Here is a 17,911-nt window from a genome sequence, read left to right as displayed (position 1 = left end):
CTTCAGGATAACCACGATCCAGAAACATCAACTTGAGGCGGTCACACTCACTATAAAAATCAGACAACTGTGTATTAATGCGAGACACTCTTACTAATTGGCCTTTAACGACCGAACATTTCTGGTGAAATGGGTGGCAACTTGAAAAATGAAGAAAATCGTTTGAATACATTGCCTTCCTGTAAATACTTGCTTGATAACAGTGTGAGGATCTATTTTTTACCACTAACATTTCTAAGTATGCTATTTCCTCTGTTCCAAACATCGAAGTAAACCTAAGAAAGTCGGTTGTGTCATTAAGGTACTGCAATAGTTCTGACCTTACATGAACTGGTCCCTTCAGCAATATAAAGATGTCATCCAGAAATCTAGTATAGTATACTATTTTACTGGTTACATTAGGGTTGTTAAACTCATACTCTCTCTCCCATTGAGCCATGACGATGTTAGCAAAACTCCCTCCACAAGGGGAACCCATTGCAATACCAGATATTTGCAAGTAGAATGATTCCTCAAACATGAAATAGTTTTTAGTTAATACTAACTCAAGTAATTCAATTACTAGACTAATCTCACTGTTAGATGCACCATTCTGCTTTAATCTGGCAGCTGCCCAATCAATACCCACTGAGTGGGGGATACAAGTGTAGAGATCTTTAACATCTATAGTTAAAAAATTATAATCACTGTTGTATTCAATTTTGTTTAGCTCTGCTAAAAAAGACCATTAATCTTTACACACTTGTACCTCTGGCAGTAAATACTTTTTTAACAAGTCGTCCACGAATTTTGCTATTGGGTATGTAGGTGAATTACGACCATCAATTAGTATGCAATTAACAAAAAGCAAGATAGACAATGCATTAGCAAAGCATGTACAGTGTTTTCCTGGACACAGTTTTTTATACATGGCCATAGACCAAGTTAACATATCCCCAAGAGGGGGCCTGGCACCAATTCTTTTAGAAGAGTTGGAAAGTACAGTTTTGTACCTACCATAAATGTAGATGTTCGAGTGTTCACCCTGCTGCAGTCATTACACTTGGGCTATCCTGCCGTCAGGCGGTCCCGCAGTCGGCCTGAATTCCAAAGTCTTGGTCTGGTGTCGGTTGCTGTCGCTTCTTCCCTGACATCAGTGCGCCAGGGGTATATAAGAGGCATCCAACGCCATTGTCTTCAGTTTTTCTTGCCCCAGATGTCAGGTGCCCCCAAAAGGTAGGCAAAAAAAAAAAAAAAAAAAAATATATATATATATATATATATATATATATATATATATATATATATATAGCTATATAAAAATAAAACAAAACCCCTTAGGTACAAGCAAATACACCACATAGGTAGTATAGGATAAAGTGGTAGAGATAAGTTCAGCTAGTTCAGAGGGGATGGAGGGAGGGTAACCTGGACTGCAGCAGGGTGAACACTCAAACATCTACATTTATGGTAGGTACAAAACTGTACCATGGTCATCGTGTTACCCTGCTGCAGTCATCACACTTGGTTTGAATCCCAAAGCTAAGGAGGGGAGGTGGAGTCAAACAGGGTTAGAAGAAGCTAGTAGGCCCTGCAAAACTGCAGTGGCAAAACCAGCTCTAGTCTTAGAGTAAAGAGGTAAGTGATAGTGTTTGGTGAAGGTGTGTACTGAACTCCAAGTAGCAGCTTCCAGAATATCTTTGGTTGGCACTCCCCTGAGAAAGGCTGCTGATGTAGCTGTAGCCCTGGTGGAGTGGGACCTAATGTTAGCAGGTACTGGTTTCCCATGATGTGTGTAGCAGAAACGTATGCAATGTCCTATCCATTTAGAAATGGTCTGTTTTGAGATAGCTTTTCCTTGCGATCCTGTAGCATAGGCCACAAAGAGCTGGTCAGTTTTTCTGAAAGCCTTAGTTTTATCCAAGTAGTAACATAATTGTCTGTGAATGTCCAAAGAGTGCAGGAGTCTTTCTCCTTTGTTCTGGGGATTTGGGAAGAAGGTGGGCAAGTGAATGGTTTGGTTTAGGGCCACACTGGATACCACCTTTGGCACAAAGGAAGGATTAGTTCATAGAGAAACTCTGTCTTGATGAAAAATGAGGAAAGGTTCCACTGCCATTAGTGCCTGTAGCTCTGAGACTCTTCTAGCTGAGGTTACTGTCTTAGGACTGGATGTGAAAATAAAGGAGGATCCATGCTGTAATGAGCTGAAATTGCTGAGGCGTGGATCTTAATAGATGAAAAGGAAAGTCTTTTGTGTAACATCTCAGTTAAATATTGTAGAATCTGAGGAATGTTCGGCTCCAGGGGATTTAGGCCTTTAGCCTGGTTCCAGGCGCAAAATCTTTTCCATTTGTCTGAATAGGTTTTCCTGGTGCTGGGCCTCCTGGCCTCCAGAATGACATTCATAACAGCTTTGGATAAAGGTGTTGGCTGGTTGTTTAGGTAATTTGCCATGCAGCCAGGTTTAAAGTCTTGAGCTGGCTGTGTAGAATCAGATTGTCTCGCTGGGTGAGCAGGTGAGGAATTTGTGGCAAAATCCATGGTGGGCCCTGGGCCATGTTCCTTAAAATTGGAAACCAATGTTGGCGTGGCCAGTCTGGTGCAACAAGAATCATTTGTGGCCTCTCTAATCTGACTTTCAGCAGTACCTTTGCTAGAAGAGGCAGTGGAGGGAAGGCATACACTGTTAATGTTTTCCAACTGAATGAGAGGGCGTCCACTTTCCAAGCTAGTGGATGGAAGGTCCTTGTGCAAAATTTTTGAAGTTGGTAGTTGTGGGGGCTTGCAAACAGATCTATGTCTGGGCGTCCCCATGTTTGAGCTATCATTGCAAATACTTGTGGATCTAGTTTCCATTCGTGTGGATCCATGATGTTTCTGCTTAGGTCGTCTGTCAATGTGTTTTTCTTTCCTTGCAGGAATTGTGCTTGTAATTGAACCTGGTAAGACAGTGCAGAGTTCCACAAGGTCATTGCTTGCCTGCATAGAGGGTAGGAATGTGTGCCTCCTTGCTTGTTTATGTACCACATAACTGTGGTGTTGTCTGTCCTTATTAGTTGTTGTCCTGGGCGTAGAAGGTCCTTGAAAGCTGTTAGGGCATTCTGCACTGCTAGCATTTCTTTTTGATTGATATGCAGGTGTCTCTGATCTGTAGTCCATTTGCCCTGAATGCACTGTCCTGCCATGTGTGCTCCCCAGGCATAGTCCGATGCATCTGTTGTCATAGTTTGCCTGGCTGTGGGTAAGGTGAAAGGCTGACCCTTGTTGAGGTGACATGCCTGTGCCCACCATAGAAACTCCTGTTGAAGGCAGGGAATGAGTGGAATCATTGTTTCCAAGCTGTGGCTGTGCTGAGTCCATACACTTTTCAGGTACCATTGTAATTTCCTCATATGCAGTTTTGCAAATGGTATTAGTAGTATGCAAGATGCCATGAATCCCAAGGCCTGCAGAATTTTTCTTGCAGGGATTTGGGTCTTTGTTGCCATTATTTTGAAATATTGAAACATCTGTCGTTGTTTGTCTGGCCTCACGCCTCATAAGCCATCTGGGCTGTTGTATTCAAGCTGGCACCCAGGAATATTATGTTTTGTGAGGGCACTAGTTTTGATTTCTTTTCATTTACTGTGTACCCTAGGCAACTTAGAAGGTGTTTGACAAATGCCAGATGCTGTAAAAGAATGTCCTTGCTTTCTGCTTGAATAAGACAGTCGTCCAGGTATGGGTATATTTGAATTCCTCTTTGTCTGCAGTATGCAATTACTGGTGCCAGGCATTTTGTGAAGACCCTGGGCACAGTAGATAAGCCAAAGGGCAGTGCAGAGAATTGATAATGTGTTGAACCTGCAATGAAGTGGAGGTATCTTCTGCAATTTTGTCCGATAGGGACATGCAGGTATGACTCCTTGAGCTCCAAAGTGACTAGCCAAGCATTCTTGCCCAGCATGGGAAGAAGCTGCTGTAGTGTTAGCATCTTGAATTTTGGTACTTGCAGATAGGTGTTCAGAATTGAAAGATCCAGAATGGGTCTCCATGCTTTGTCCTTTCTTGGAACTAGGAAGAGTCTTGAGTAAAATCCTTGTCCTTGCACCTGTGTAGGTACCTGTTGAATGGCTGTCATGTTCATGAGGGCTGTAATTTGTTTTTGTGCCTCTGCCCATTGATTTGGTGGCAGGTTTAGCATTCCTTTGATCCTTGGTAAGGTATGAAAGTGGAATCTGTATCCTTGAGAGACAATGTTTAGAACCCATTTGTCTTTTGTGATGATTGCCAGTTGTCTGCAAAAAATGCTAGTTTTCCTCCCAAGGGTGTTGCCAGGAGAGATTTGCTTGGTAGTTTGAGGATAGAGTCATTGTGTCTGCCTTCTGCTAGCTTGGGGCCTGTCTTCTCCTCCTTTCTGGGTAGCAGAACCCCATTGGCGAGGTTTGTAAGGGCCCTGTGACTGACCTCTGCCCCTTGGGCGTCAGTATTTGCCCCTCTGTGATCTGTCTGAAGCTGGAAAGGACCAATTTTTTGTTGGCCAATTTCTGCTGAAGCGAGGGTTGTACCTGCAAGAAATCCTTGACCGTTTGCATAGATTTAGCCTTATCCTCCATTTTCTTTAAAACCTCTTCTGCTTTGACACCAAATAATACATCCTGTTGTAAAGGTGCATCTAATAATTTTGCTTTAACATGGTCAGGGAGGGTTTGCTCTTTTAACCAAGCATGTCTACGAATGACAGAGCCAGTAACAGCTGCTCTATAGGGAGCTTCCAATGAATCAAATCCGCATTGTAAAGTATGCTTGCCCACCTGTTCAGCTGCATGCAACAGATCCTGCATTTCCTTGAATTCAGGCTGTTCTGAATGTGTGCTCATTTTTTGTTTTAACTGAGACGTCAGGAATTGTTGATATTTCAACATGTGAAACTGGCAGTGTAATGCTCTCATAGCTAGAGTTGCAGAGGTGTATATTTTCTTTCCCCATCTATCTAGGGCTCTGGAATCTCTTTCAGAGGGCACAGGATTTTTAGCCATAGAAGCTTTTGCCCCCTTAGGACCCTGGGATATGGTTTCTGGGTCAGCTACAGGGCTTTTATAAAGGAATTTGTGTGAGTCAGGTACTCTGTAGTATCTGTCTGGTTTGGCTGGAGCAGGAGGTAGAGAGTCTGGATTTAAACTAGACTCCAAGTAGACATCATCCACAATATCTAAAACAGGAGGAATAGCAAGAGGTCTGTGCTGGGGTAATAAAAGGAACTCTCGGAGCCTTTTCTTAGAATCTGAGTAATCCTGGTCTTCCCAGTGGAAATGTTCCCTCATGGTATGTAATGTTTCCCCAAAGGAGTAGTCTTCAGGGGGAGATGCTGAGGGAATAGAGTCTTCAGCATCAGAATCCTCATAAGGTGGAAAAGTGTAATCCTGTTCCTCAGAAGAATCTGAGGAGAGAGAAACCTGGTCTTTTATCCGGAGGGGGATGGGAATCCCTGATAAGGGTAATTAAATCTTCAGTCATCTTAAGCATCTGTTTCTTAGGCATGGGGCCTTGACCTGTAGACTGATGAACAGTTTTCTTAGATTTTAAAGGAGTTTTAAGCTTAGCATAAGATTTAATGGTGAGTGTAGTCGGTCTGAAGACACCTTCTGCAACCGAAGGTGTTTCCTCTGCATCGGTGTCTAATTCTGCTCCGGTGTCGGTAGATGGCTGCGTTGGCCTAGTAGACTCCGCTTGGGAGTCGGCAGCTGTCTGGGGTTCCAGCTCTGTGGGCATCAGGGGCTGCGTAGGCGCCTCACTGAAAACTGGAGAACCGGTGACAGGCCCAGCTGAGGCCTCGGGGTCTGGCTTATTCCTAGGCTGCCTATCCTTATCCTTGCATTTTTTATGAATTGCGGTCATCGGTTGCTCCGACGGCATGATATAATTAAATTTCCTACCAAAGTAATGCCGTGCGAAGTCAAAACGGAATTTGATAGTGCGTTTATTAAACCTAGCGCAAAACCGACAACCTGTGACGTCGTGGTCTGGGCCTAGGCAAGGAATACAATAGGAATGGAAGTCCTTATGAGGTATTTGCTTCCCACAAGAAATGCAATTGTTAACTTTTTCTGACATCGGACTGAGGCAAGAAAATGTTCCCCAACGGGGTACTTAGCTTTATTGAAGACTTCGGACTGAAATTCAAATCGAAAATCTCAGGTGTCGGCCAACCAGCACTTGCAAACTGCTTCTGCTTCAAGCACCGCGTGGCAAGAAAGACTGAAGAAAATGGTGTCGGATGCCTCTTATATACCCCTGGCACACTGACGTCAGGGAAGAAGCGACAGCAACCGACGCCGGACCAAGACTTTGGAATTCGGGCCGACCTGATTCTAGGTTCTTGATACAGATGCATCTCTCACATAATGAATTTGTGTAGACTAGAAGAAGTGGGCTGTCAGTGTACATGAGGCAATTGCTACATTGCCTCAGGATGCCCATATTGACCAGGCTGGCTGGAGGAACTGTGGGAAATTGTTCTTCCATAATGCTAGGTAAGTTGATGTGGTCAGAAAACAGGGAGAGGACAAGAAGGACCAGGTAAAGTAGATGACAGGAGAAATGGACAAAAAATAAGAAGGGCTAGTGGGTAGGATCTGTGTTGGTACCTCAGGAGCTTTGCTGAATGTGTCACCTGTCAGTGAGGGAACAGTTGTGAGAACTTACCGATGGAGCACCAGCAGAGTACTAAAGGAAAATGTGCAGGCAGAAGTGTTTGCATCTATAACTGCCAATGGTGCCCATCGCTGCTTGGCAGTGCTTGATGCACAAACACGTGCAAACCTGTGCAAATGGGGTGCTTATGTAGGAAATAAGAGCAAACTGATTTAAAGAAATTAACCAATAATAAAGATCAAAACTGAGCCCTTTTCCAACAACCTTCAATCATATGAGTTCTAACTGCACACTCCTGCCACTAGGGTGCAGGGGAACCCTCTCCAAAGAAGATGGCTCGGTTTAGTGCTCAAGTTATACAAAAGCACTAGATTCAGCAGGTCTAAATCTAGTCTATGCTACAGCAAACAAAGTGGAACAATTTCAGAAAAAAACCCAGTTCAAATAAGCAGTTATACAGTAAAAATACAGTTCAAAAGTGCAATATACAGTGAAATTTTTTACTTAAGTTTTGCAGAGATCAGCAGATCATTCAGGTAGCTGGCGCTGTTGGACACAGTTAGTTATTAGGGGCCTTCTTCCTGGTACAGCCGTGGTATCACCCAGATCCTCCAATGAGATGCTACCTTCTCAGTTTCCCAAAAGTGCTGAGAAGTAGGTAGTTAAATCTTCAGAAAAAAGTCTAAGTTCAAACCTAAAGAGAAGGAAAGAGACAATGGGTAGAGATAAAGCTCATGAGGAGTAAAGGGAGAAAAGCAAAAGACCATCAGATTCTCCACCTACTTCTGCTTTAGCTCTGAAGATAACAAGAATCCTGGGACATTCTCCACCTTTGGTACCAAGATTTTCAGAACCATCCTGGCTGCAACATCCTATTTATTCCTTGATTAGTTCTGAGACTATTGTAATCTCGGATCATTCTCCAAAGGGAATTTCAAGGTCTTGATCCTCAGAGAGCAATTGTGATTTTTTGATGTTTCTGTGTTGTAATCTAGTCTGTTTACAATTAAAAGCATTCTCTAGAGTCTGCTTGCTCCTTGATCTGTCTTAAACTTTCATTTAGTGGCTACAGCTAGGAACTGTAATAGTTTCCTCACCCACCCTCCCTAGTGTTGTGGTGTTCTTATACTTGGTGTCTTACTGGCTTTGCAGTTGCCCGCCCATACTGTATATTTGATCTGTGACACTCCTCCCAGTCTAGTGTCATTAGTTCATTCAATCTAATAGAGAACATTTGTGAAGGCCAACCCACTCAGATTCTTAACCTTGAATTAACTTCTGTTCCAGCTTTCTCCATTTCCACTTTACTGAAAAAAAATTCTAAGCTTGCTTCCCCTCTTTCCTGTAACAGGTCTTGTCCAGACACAGATTTGCTGTATCCAGGACTGTTTGCAAGCTCCTGAGCCCCCCCCCCCCCCCACACTAGGGATAAACTATTCCTAGTGCCATAATGTCTGCTTTTCAAATTTTCCCTTGCAACTAGACAGCTTTTTCATTTTAGCACTCAAATCTGTTTCTTTGAGCTCAGCACTTGTTCAGAACTTGTTGTAAGCACTAAATAAGCTACAAATTACTACAGCACTCAACTTTCCTCACTTGTCTACAGGAAAACAGTTTTTAGTACTTAATAAATAAGCACCTATCCAGGCATGTGTAAAGGTCAGCTCCCGGTGTTTTCTCCTATCTGCCTGATGAATCTGGGCATCTTGGGACAGTGCAGCAATTGCCTCATGTACACAGAAAACCCTCTCCTCCTACCACCCAACACTATGACCTGTGAGAGATGCACTTATATAGCCAAGCTGGAAGCAAAGCTCTCTTCACCGAAGACTGGATTAGACAGTCAAGAGGAGAAGGTAAACACTTTCACTGCACCACACTCATCACATAGTCCCTCAAAACCTACAACACCAAAACACACATACAGAAGCACAAAACACACACCTACATTCGCGGAGGCTCTCAGTAAAAATCTGCCCAAGCAACCGAGACCTACAAAGCAGAAATGAAAGCAACCTCCACCCCCCCCCCCCCAACACAACCCAAATGACACATAGCCCACATACTCAGTGTGCCACTCAACTACAGCCCAAAAGGCATAATGTACCCAACACTCTAGTCATAGTTGACTCTATAGTCAGGCACACTGATGTTCTACTCACCAGGCTAAACAAGGAGAAAGTTACTGTCAGCTGTCTGTCGGGTGCCACGATCCGCCACATAATGCATGCACTCAGGTCACTCCACAACAAGTACAAATATGACTCTGTCATTGTCCATGTAGGTGTGAATGACCTGAGAAGTACCTTTCTGGACTACATGAAAAGAGACATGGAGGAGCTCTCCGATCTTGTAGCCCAGGCAGGTATGACCATCGCCCTGAGTAGCATCCTGCCATCATCCAGAATGTTACCATAATACAAGGACAAAATGATTGACTTCAATAATTGGTGTCATTCTAAGGGAATCCAGTATCTGTCTGCCTGGGATAACATGATCGACAAACCACTCTGCTTTGCCAGAGATGGCCTGCATCTGTCACCCTTGGGAATCTGGCTACTGGCAAAGGCTCTTGCCACCCCTATAGTGCCTTTTTTAGGCAAGGTTCAAATGACAAATTCACCACCATAACAGGTACAAGCAAGCAAAACCTGAGGGTAATGCTACTCAATGCTAGAAGTCTAAACCTCAAAATGCACTCACTCGAGGCACTGCTTAAAATGGAGAACATCAACATCTGTGCAGTGACAGAGACCTGGTTCAAAGCTCCAGAGAGCACCCCTGCATTACCAGGCTATAATTCATACCACACCTTTCGGCCAACAAACCCGGACCGAAACACTAAAGGTGGAGGCGTGTCCATATTCATTAAGGATATCCACACCTCCAAGCTAGTTGCTCAGCATAATGCATCCGAGATTATCCAAGTTCAACTAACTCTGGGCAAAACCGCAATCCAGATTGTAGCTTGCTACAGACCCCCCACCATGCCCCAGGATTCCCACTCCTCTTTTCTTGATACACTGGAAAATATTAAGGTACAACCCAACACCCTAATAATGGGTGATTTCAACTACCCCACCAATAACTGGGAAAACTACTCGTGTACCAACTCTTTTGCTCGACGTTTTCTGGAATTCATCAATTCTAATGCCTTGGATCAACTTATCCACACCCCCACCAGGGGCAGCAATATCCTGGACCTGGTCATCACCAACATGGGCGACTGGTGTTCCACACCAGAGGTCAGCTCCTCATCGGTCAGATCCGACCACAAGATAATCACCCTAGACATCCACATCCCGCTCCCTCCCCCCATTAGGAAAACAACCATAAAACATTTCTCCAAAGACAACTTCACGCTTCTTAAGACAGAAGTGGTAAACTTCACGACACCCATGCAGATGGACAATGGACGTACGACTGCCGAATCCTACACAAATGTACTTTATAAGCACTTACACGAGTGCATGAAAAGTGCTATCCTTAACAAAAAGAAGATGCTATCCTCCAAAAAAAGGAAGCCAATCTGGTGGTCTTCTGCCATAAACAAACTCTACAACAGAAGAAAGAAACTGTTGCAAAAAAGAGTAAAATCCCACGATTGGAGGAACTCCCTGGTCAGCCTCAGTAAGAAGCTGAGATCCCTCATAAAATCCTCCAAAGCTAGTTATGAAAACAAAATCGCCACTGATTCTAAAGACAACCACAAAGCATTCTATAGCTATGTCAAGAATCTCAATGGCAACACTCAGATCTGCTCTGAGTTACAGCACAATGACACTAAATATACAGAACCAACTGATATTGCCAACATCCTGGCAGATAGGGTCAGTGCTAGCTTTACCCCCCTCTCACCCTCTAAAGGGCCCATCTTTATACCGGAAGAATGAAAAGTTCCTGTAATCACGGCTGCACAGGTAAAACCCTCACTCTCCAAAGCCAAGAACACAGCATCCATGGGACTTGACAACATCCCAGGCTGCCTTCTACACGAACTACAGAATGAACTGGCACCCCACCTAAGTACCATGTTCAATTTCAAGCCTCACCTTAGGCTTTGTGCCCATTGAATGGTGCACCACAACAGTTATCCCACTCCACAAAGGGGGGGGGGCACAACAGACCCTGGGAACTACCGCCCCATTAGCCTGACGAGCCTGGTCTGCAAGGCCATAGAACGTATCATCATGGAACTCATAAACAAAGACATTGGAGATCTCCAAACTCTGGACCCCACACAGTTCGGGTTTGTAAAAGGCAGATCATGTCTCCTAAACCTGATAGACTTCTTTGAAGCAGTCACCAAAGCCATAGATGAGGGTAAGGTGGTTCATACAGCCTATCTAGATCTCGCCAAGGCGTTTGACACCATCCCCCACTCTGGAATTATAGATACACTCACTAAACTAGGTATAAATCCCTATGTCACAAGATGGGTTGCCAACTGGCTTACTGACAGAACCCACACTGTGAAAGTAGCAGACTCCAAATCAGACTTCAGACCAGTGACAAGTGGAGTACCACAGGGTTCAGTCCTGGGTCCTCTCATGTTTGGTATCTACTTCTCTGAAGTACAGGCTAACACAGAAGGTCTTTGGCTAACTAAATTCGCAAATGACTGCAAACTAGGAGCCATAATCAAAACTCCTAAAGATGTGGACATCCTACAGAAGGGCCTCATGGAGCCAGATGCCTGGTGTCAAAGCCATGGCCTCAAGCTCAATGCCAAAGAGTGCATTGTCATCCCCTTTGGTAAAAACTCTGTACCCATGAACTACCACAGAGGCGGTAGTCTACTTAACACTGAAAGTGTGATAAGAGACCTTGGGACACAGGTGGACAGTAGTTTCTCTTTTGATAATCACATCGCCACAGTGGTCAGGAAATCTTTCTACATGGCACACCTCATCACAAAAGATTTCTCATCCAGAAAAAAATAGGTCATTGTTCCCCTCTACTCATCACTCATTAGACCCATTATAGAGTACAACGCCTCTTTTGGTATGTACCTCACAAGACATCTAAAACAACTGGAAAGGCCGCAGAAATACCTCACAAAGAGGATTACTGGCCTCAAACAGATGCCCTACGCAGTCCAGCTAAAATAAACTCCAGCTTTACTCCCTCACATATCGCCTACTCAGAGGCGATCTCTGCCTAACATACAAAGCTATGTCAAACCCAGAGCTGTTGGACATGCTCCACTTAAAGAAATCCCAATCCCTCCGAGCTACATGCTTTAGGGACCTAAACCTTGTCACCACAATAAACAGAACATGCTGGAGGGATAGATTCCTGTCCCAGAGATTTCCCATACTCTGGAACAGACTACCTATCTATGTCAAACAGAGCTCATCATTAGCACTCTTCAAGAAAAATCTTGATGATTGGATGGGTAATAAGAAATTCACCCCGGGGATCACTTCTGTGGTTCTGCTTGACAGGAGCACAGGAAAATAATTTTCTTGGGTGGCAAAAGCCAGGGTACCTTTTTGGCTAGGCTTGTATAGGCCCTAGGGCCAATAGCTTAGTACCTACCTATAAACCTATGAACTTGACTCCAGAGCCTTTGGAGCAACAGCATCCCTGAGCTGAGAAGTTGATGCTGATGATCTAGCATGGGGGGTCAGCTCTAAATGGTTGGGTCTTTCCTTGTCCCTGGATGGTTCTGCCTTCAACTCTTTATCTCCAGTCTCAGCATCATATCCAGTTGGGTCTTCAGCTCTGGGGTTCAATCTTCTGATCCATCAACCGAGTTCAGGTCTGGCTAGGAGATTGCTCACCTAAGTTATGTTGGCTCTATCCTCAGCTTTTGAGGTTTTTGGGAAGATCCTGGACTAACAATCTACTCAGGACTAGGATGCGTCCCTCATTTCAGCTCCATCCAGATCTCCCATTGTATCTGTGACTGTTGGCTGTCATCACCTTTTGCAAGGGGACAGCCTGTTTTGAACAGCCTTGATCTACCCTTATTCATGGGACCAGAGGCACTTCTGACTTTTTAACTTCTTCCCCACCTAAAGAGTACAGAAAGCATTAGTGCAAGAGGAGGGATTTGAACTCCCCTTATGAGTCACTCAGTGAGGACACTGACACTGATGGAGGAGAAAGATCCCATAGATCTCATCAGAAGACAGCTCATTTGATGAGTTGATAGAATTGTTAAAAGAAAGGGAGAACTGACCAACTGACACCCCTTCTTCTGAAGATGGAAGTTTTTTTGAGGCCTTTAAAGCAGGCCCATGTACCTCCTCAGTGTTCCCTCCTGCCAGTCAACTTATTGATGCTGTTTTGCAGACAGCTTGGTGGGATCCTGATGTAGTGGAACCAATCCCATGTGAACCAGACAAGGTATTGTCTCTCCAAAGGATCAATCACATTGGAACAAAGGTCCTGTTACAGCCGCAATTATTATTGCAGTGACCACTAGAAAGAGCTATCTGAAGTGAGCTCTACAGTCCCTCCACCTAACATGGAGTCTATAGCAATGGATCATTTTGGAAAGAGTGCGTGTGCTTTGGGGACTTTCATCCTTAAAACATTAAACTACAGATCTTATATTACCAGATTTTAGAGGGAATTAGTGAGCAAACTACTAAACTCTTTCAGGAGATTTCATATAGCAGCAATTAAGAAGTCTTTGGAATCACAGCTGGCTTCCATGCTGCCAATTACTAATGCATCATGAGGCTGATTTCCAGTGCAATAGATGAGACATTGAGAGCAGCATGTACTGGCATTGCTATACATTGCCATGCCTGGCTCTAGCTTTGTGATTTTGCAGACAGCTTTAAGGCAACTTCTCTTAATGCCCCAAACAATGTTAATCTTTTTTTTTGGCCCAAAGTAAAAGATACTTGGTCTAAGAGTGAGCAAGAAGGCAAAATGTTGTCCACTGCTGGGATTCATTTCTGTAACCCTAAATGATCCTTCTTCAGGAATCAGAGGGGAAGGAAACATGTCTGGTTTAAGAAGTCCCTGAATTTTGCCTGATTCCTTTTTTGACAGAGCCCCCTTTGGCAGAGGGAAAATGTCCAACAGGCACCATCCCAGAAGCAGAGGTGGGGTCTGAAAAACCAAAGGTTTAGAGGTCCTTTCTCCAGTAAGCCTTTTCAGTGTCCCTGAAAAATTGCCCACCTGCTCCCCTGTGGAGGCAGTCAGAGGATGCTTCTCCCTTCACGTAAAAAAAAATGGGTAGCTATCACACAGGATTTTTGGGTGAAGAAAATAATATCTGGATGGTACATAAGCCCCTTTCAAGCCAAACTGACCCATTCCAACAAGACTTCCAGATGTTCCACCCCAACAAAGAAGGGCTGCAGCCCAAGACATTTCCTGGCTGCTAAAAAAGAGACTCATCCAGGCAATTCCACCAGACAACAAAGGATCCAAAGTCTGTTCAACATTCTTTTTAGCTCCAAAAAAGAACAAGGACCTCAGGTCCATTTTGGACCTCAGCAGTCTCAACACATTTATAACAATGACCTTGTTCTGGATGCTCATGGCACAATTGGGAGGATGGCATGATGGTTAAGGTGTTTACCTTACAGATGCAAGCTGCAGGGTTTGATTCTCACATGGGGTAATTGGCTAGGCTTGAAATGGCTCACAAGGGCAGTTAGCCTAGTTCTAAGCTATGAATCTATGTTTGGGTTGGGAGGGTGGCCTAATGGTTAAGGTGTTTGCCTTACAAACACAAGGTACAGGGTTTGAGTCTCACATGGGATAATTGGCTAGGCTTAAAAATGTCTCACAAGGGCAGTTTGCCTAGTACTAATCTATGAACATAATCTATGAACCTAATTTATTATTCCTCTCTTCAGAAAGGGAAACTGAATGTGCTCCATAGACCTTCAGGATATCTATTATGTAAAGACTGCACAACATTCTGGAAGGTAGCTTCACTTCTAACTGGGAGCCAGTTGCTATAAGTTCAGGGTTCTGCCATTTAGACTCACCACAGCCTCGCCCTGGGTGTTTACCAAGTGTATGGCAATAGTGGTAGCATACTTCTGGCTGCGGGGGTTTCATGTGTTCTTTTATGTAGAAGACTGGTACTCACTGCAAAAATAAAAGAATCCTTAATCCAAGCAAGAGATTTTTTGGGGGAAAATCAAGCTTGCAACCCAGTCAGTTACAGGATAGACCACAAGATTGAACAATTCATTCAGCAATCATTTATTTTAGTGAATACTCACTCATCAAAGTACATTAGTTGGCCAACACTGCAGACATTATAGCAACCCGGTGAATAAAAAACTTAACAGAAAAGGCAACTCTCCAGAGTCACTATACATACTATATAAACTAAATTGCTAAAGTGTATAATGGTACCCATGAAATCCAAACATTAATTAGAAATAGACTTGCTCAACTTTGCACTACACGAAAGTAAATTAACACCTTAAACGTGATATGCTACATATCCCAACACACACACACTACAGTAAAAATAAAATACCATTAATTATGCAAAATGTAGAATAAGCAAGCTAATCTAAACTTTCAGAAGCAGAGCGATAGTTGTTAGGAAAGATTGCATGCCATAGCTGTCTCTGTTTTCAAGCACTAGTTAGCAGCTTTTCGTGGCAAACTATAATGCTTGGTATTTCACTTTAAAGCAATATTTTTATAACAACTTGTACAATAAATTGTATTCTTTACAGTTACAGTAGACACATCTGCACATTGAAAGTTTATGAACTTTAATATGTACTGTGAAGGCTGCCAGCCTAGCTAGATAGACTTTTGTAGATAATTCTGTCATTTGTAGATATTGATATAAGCCACACGCTTATTTAATGGAAGAAAATTGTGTTAAATCTTGAACGTCAAAAATGTAACAGCAGTGCACTCTGCTGGAAGAAAGCTGCTAAGTCAACCATTGTAATACTGTTTAATCTCAAATTCGGAGCTGTGATGTCTGGACCAGCAGATTTTTTTCTATTGTTTTGAGGCCAGAGTTTATTGCTAGATTTTACATATATAATGTCTTTGATTGCTGTCGTTTCCTGACCAGGTGCAAGATCAAAGATATGTTAAACTCTGAGTTTCTGTTAGTCTTGGAACTGGAGAAGAATGATGTAATCTAAAATGAGTCAGCAGTGATGTATTATCAATTTAAAAGACTGTCTCAGAGAGAGAGAGAGAGAGAGAGACAGAGAGAGGGCATTTTGGCATTTGTCTTCAGAACTGACAACTCACCAGTACTCTGCCTTTGTTCTATATGTAAGTTTATTTAGAACTATGATTGCTCTTAGAAGTTAGATAGGAATCTAGCCAGATTTAGTCTAGCTGTTTTCTATATTTATGTCAGACTATTCTACAGTATTATTTTAAGCATTTTCCTGTGATTTCTGAACTCCTGACTAGCACTGTGTTGAATTGAGAAGATTTGTCTTGTGTTATATTATTTATTATTAAATATTTTTAAACCTTTCAACTGTGGTTGTTTTGTGTAGAGATAATTTAAGCTTTAGAGTACTTGCATGTATTTACTGATACTGTCCAAGCCACTCCAATAGTCTTGCAACTCAATCACAATTACTATTTGGATATCAGTAGTATTCCACAGTGAAATTGGTCACCCTTTGGGAAGGGCCTTAGAGTAGCTGATAAGTAGGGGTCCTGGTGGCAGTGATTTCTACCTTTTAGTCTGGAGAGAAGGGGGCATAGCTGGAAAACCTGTGCCAGCCTTCCCCAGGAGTGTCTGTGTGTCTGTATATAACTCATATCTCAAAGGGTGTGCGTGTGTGTGTGTGTGTGTGTGTGTGTGTGTGTGTGTGTGTGTGTGTGTGTGTGTGTCAGCTACTTGGGCAGGGACACGAAGCACTGGTTGGCAGAGAGAGTGCTAGGAGGACTTGGCTTGAGACCCTGGCTAAGGACCCCACTCTATAGCTGTGCCAGTGGGGAGTCTTATTGGGGATCTGGAGAGAAAGAGAGAAACCAGCCCCAGACTGACTGTGATCTCTGTGTGCTCTTAAGGGAAATTGTACTTTACTGTGTGTGTACTTGTTATCCCTCCCAATGTGGATGCCCCTCACTGGTGCTAGTGGTGAGGATTGAGGCTTCTTGATTACTGGGCCAGTGCACAGGTGTCACATGTATGCACTTTGTAAAATATATCTAACTGTTGACTTAATTCTGCAGTATGTATCGCTGTTTTAGCAGTTAGATAACTAATGTACTTTGATGAGGTAGTATTCACTAAAATAAACATTTGCTGAATTAATTGGTCTATCTTATGGTCTTGATGAATAGCAGTTCAAGGATGAGATCATTCAATACTTTGACGTAGACCCCATCTATACACAGTATCTCAAATTGCAAGACTGTCACCATCAAGGTAAACTTCCCTTCTCTTGCAGGCACAAGACATCCTCAGTACTCTGAATCCTCCAGCATCTCTTATTCTTCATTTGCTTGGCTCCATGGCAGCTTTGATAACCTTGGCCCTTCAAGTAAGGCTGTTTATGAGAATTCTGCAGTGGACCCTCTTGGTCCAATGGTCTTTGTTAACACAGACTGCTCACCATCCAGTTAGACCACTACTCCCTGTGTCATCTTCACATCTCTTGGTGGATAACATTTTCTCTGGTTACCCAGGTATGTCCGTTTGTCCTTCTTCTTCTTTCCATGGTCAGTGGAGATACAGACATCTCCCCTTAGATGTGTGTGGGGGGCATTTTGAAGGGAGGATGGTTCAGGGAATGTTGACCAGTCAGGAAGCCCGTCTTCACATGAACATTCTCCTGATGAGGGCAGTCATCCTAGCATTGTGGGCACTTTAGGACTATCTTTCCCAGGGTGTGATTTCCATATATGCAGACAACACTGCTATGGTGTGGTACATCAACAAATGGGGGGAACCCTGTTCATACTTGCTATGTCAAGGGACCATGAGGGTATGACAGTGTGCAATGACTTCACTAAGTTTTCTCATAGCAATGCACATACCAGGTCGAATATTCTTGCGGAGAAGCTGAGTCACTGTGGTCCCACAATAATACAATGGCAATAGAAATTTTCAGCCAGTGGGGCCAGCCCTGCTGTGACCATTTTGCATCTCCCATCAATACAAATTCTTCTACCAAGGGATGGCCTGGTTCCTACTTGGCCACCTGGTCTCTTTTGTGCTTGTACACAAGTTATTCTGACAGCAAAGTTCCTACAGAAAACTTTCATGTGAGAGGCAAAAGCAATTCTCATAATCACATTCTGAGCCTGACAGGTTTAGTTCCTTTTAGTTCCTTTTCTATAGACTCATCTTCTATGACCTCCATGGGTCCTGCAT

This window comes from Protopterus annectens, chromosome 9.part0 (genome assembly GCF_019279795.1).
Source record: "Protopterus annectens isolate FY-2018-M chromosome 9.part0, PAN1.0, whole genome shotgun sequence".
Lineage (NCBI taxonomy): Eukaryota > Metazoa > Chordata > Ceratodontiformes > Protopteridae > Protopterus > Protopterus annectens.
This window is presented reverse-complemented; position numbering follows the sequence as displayed.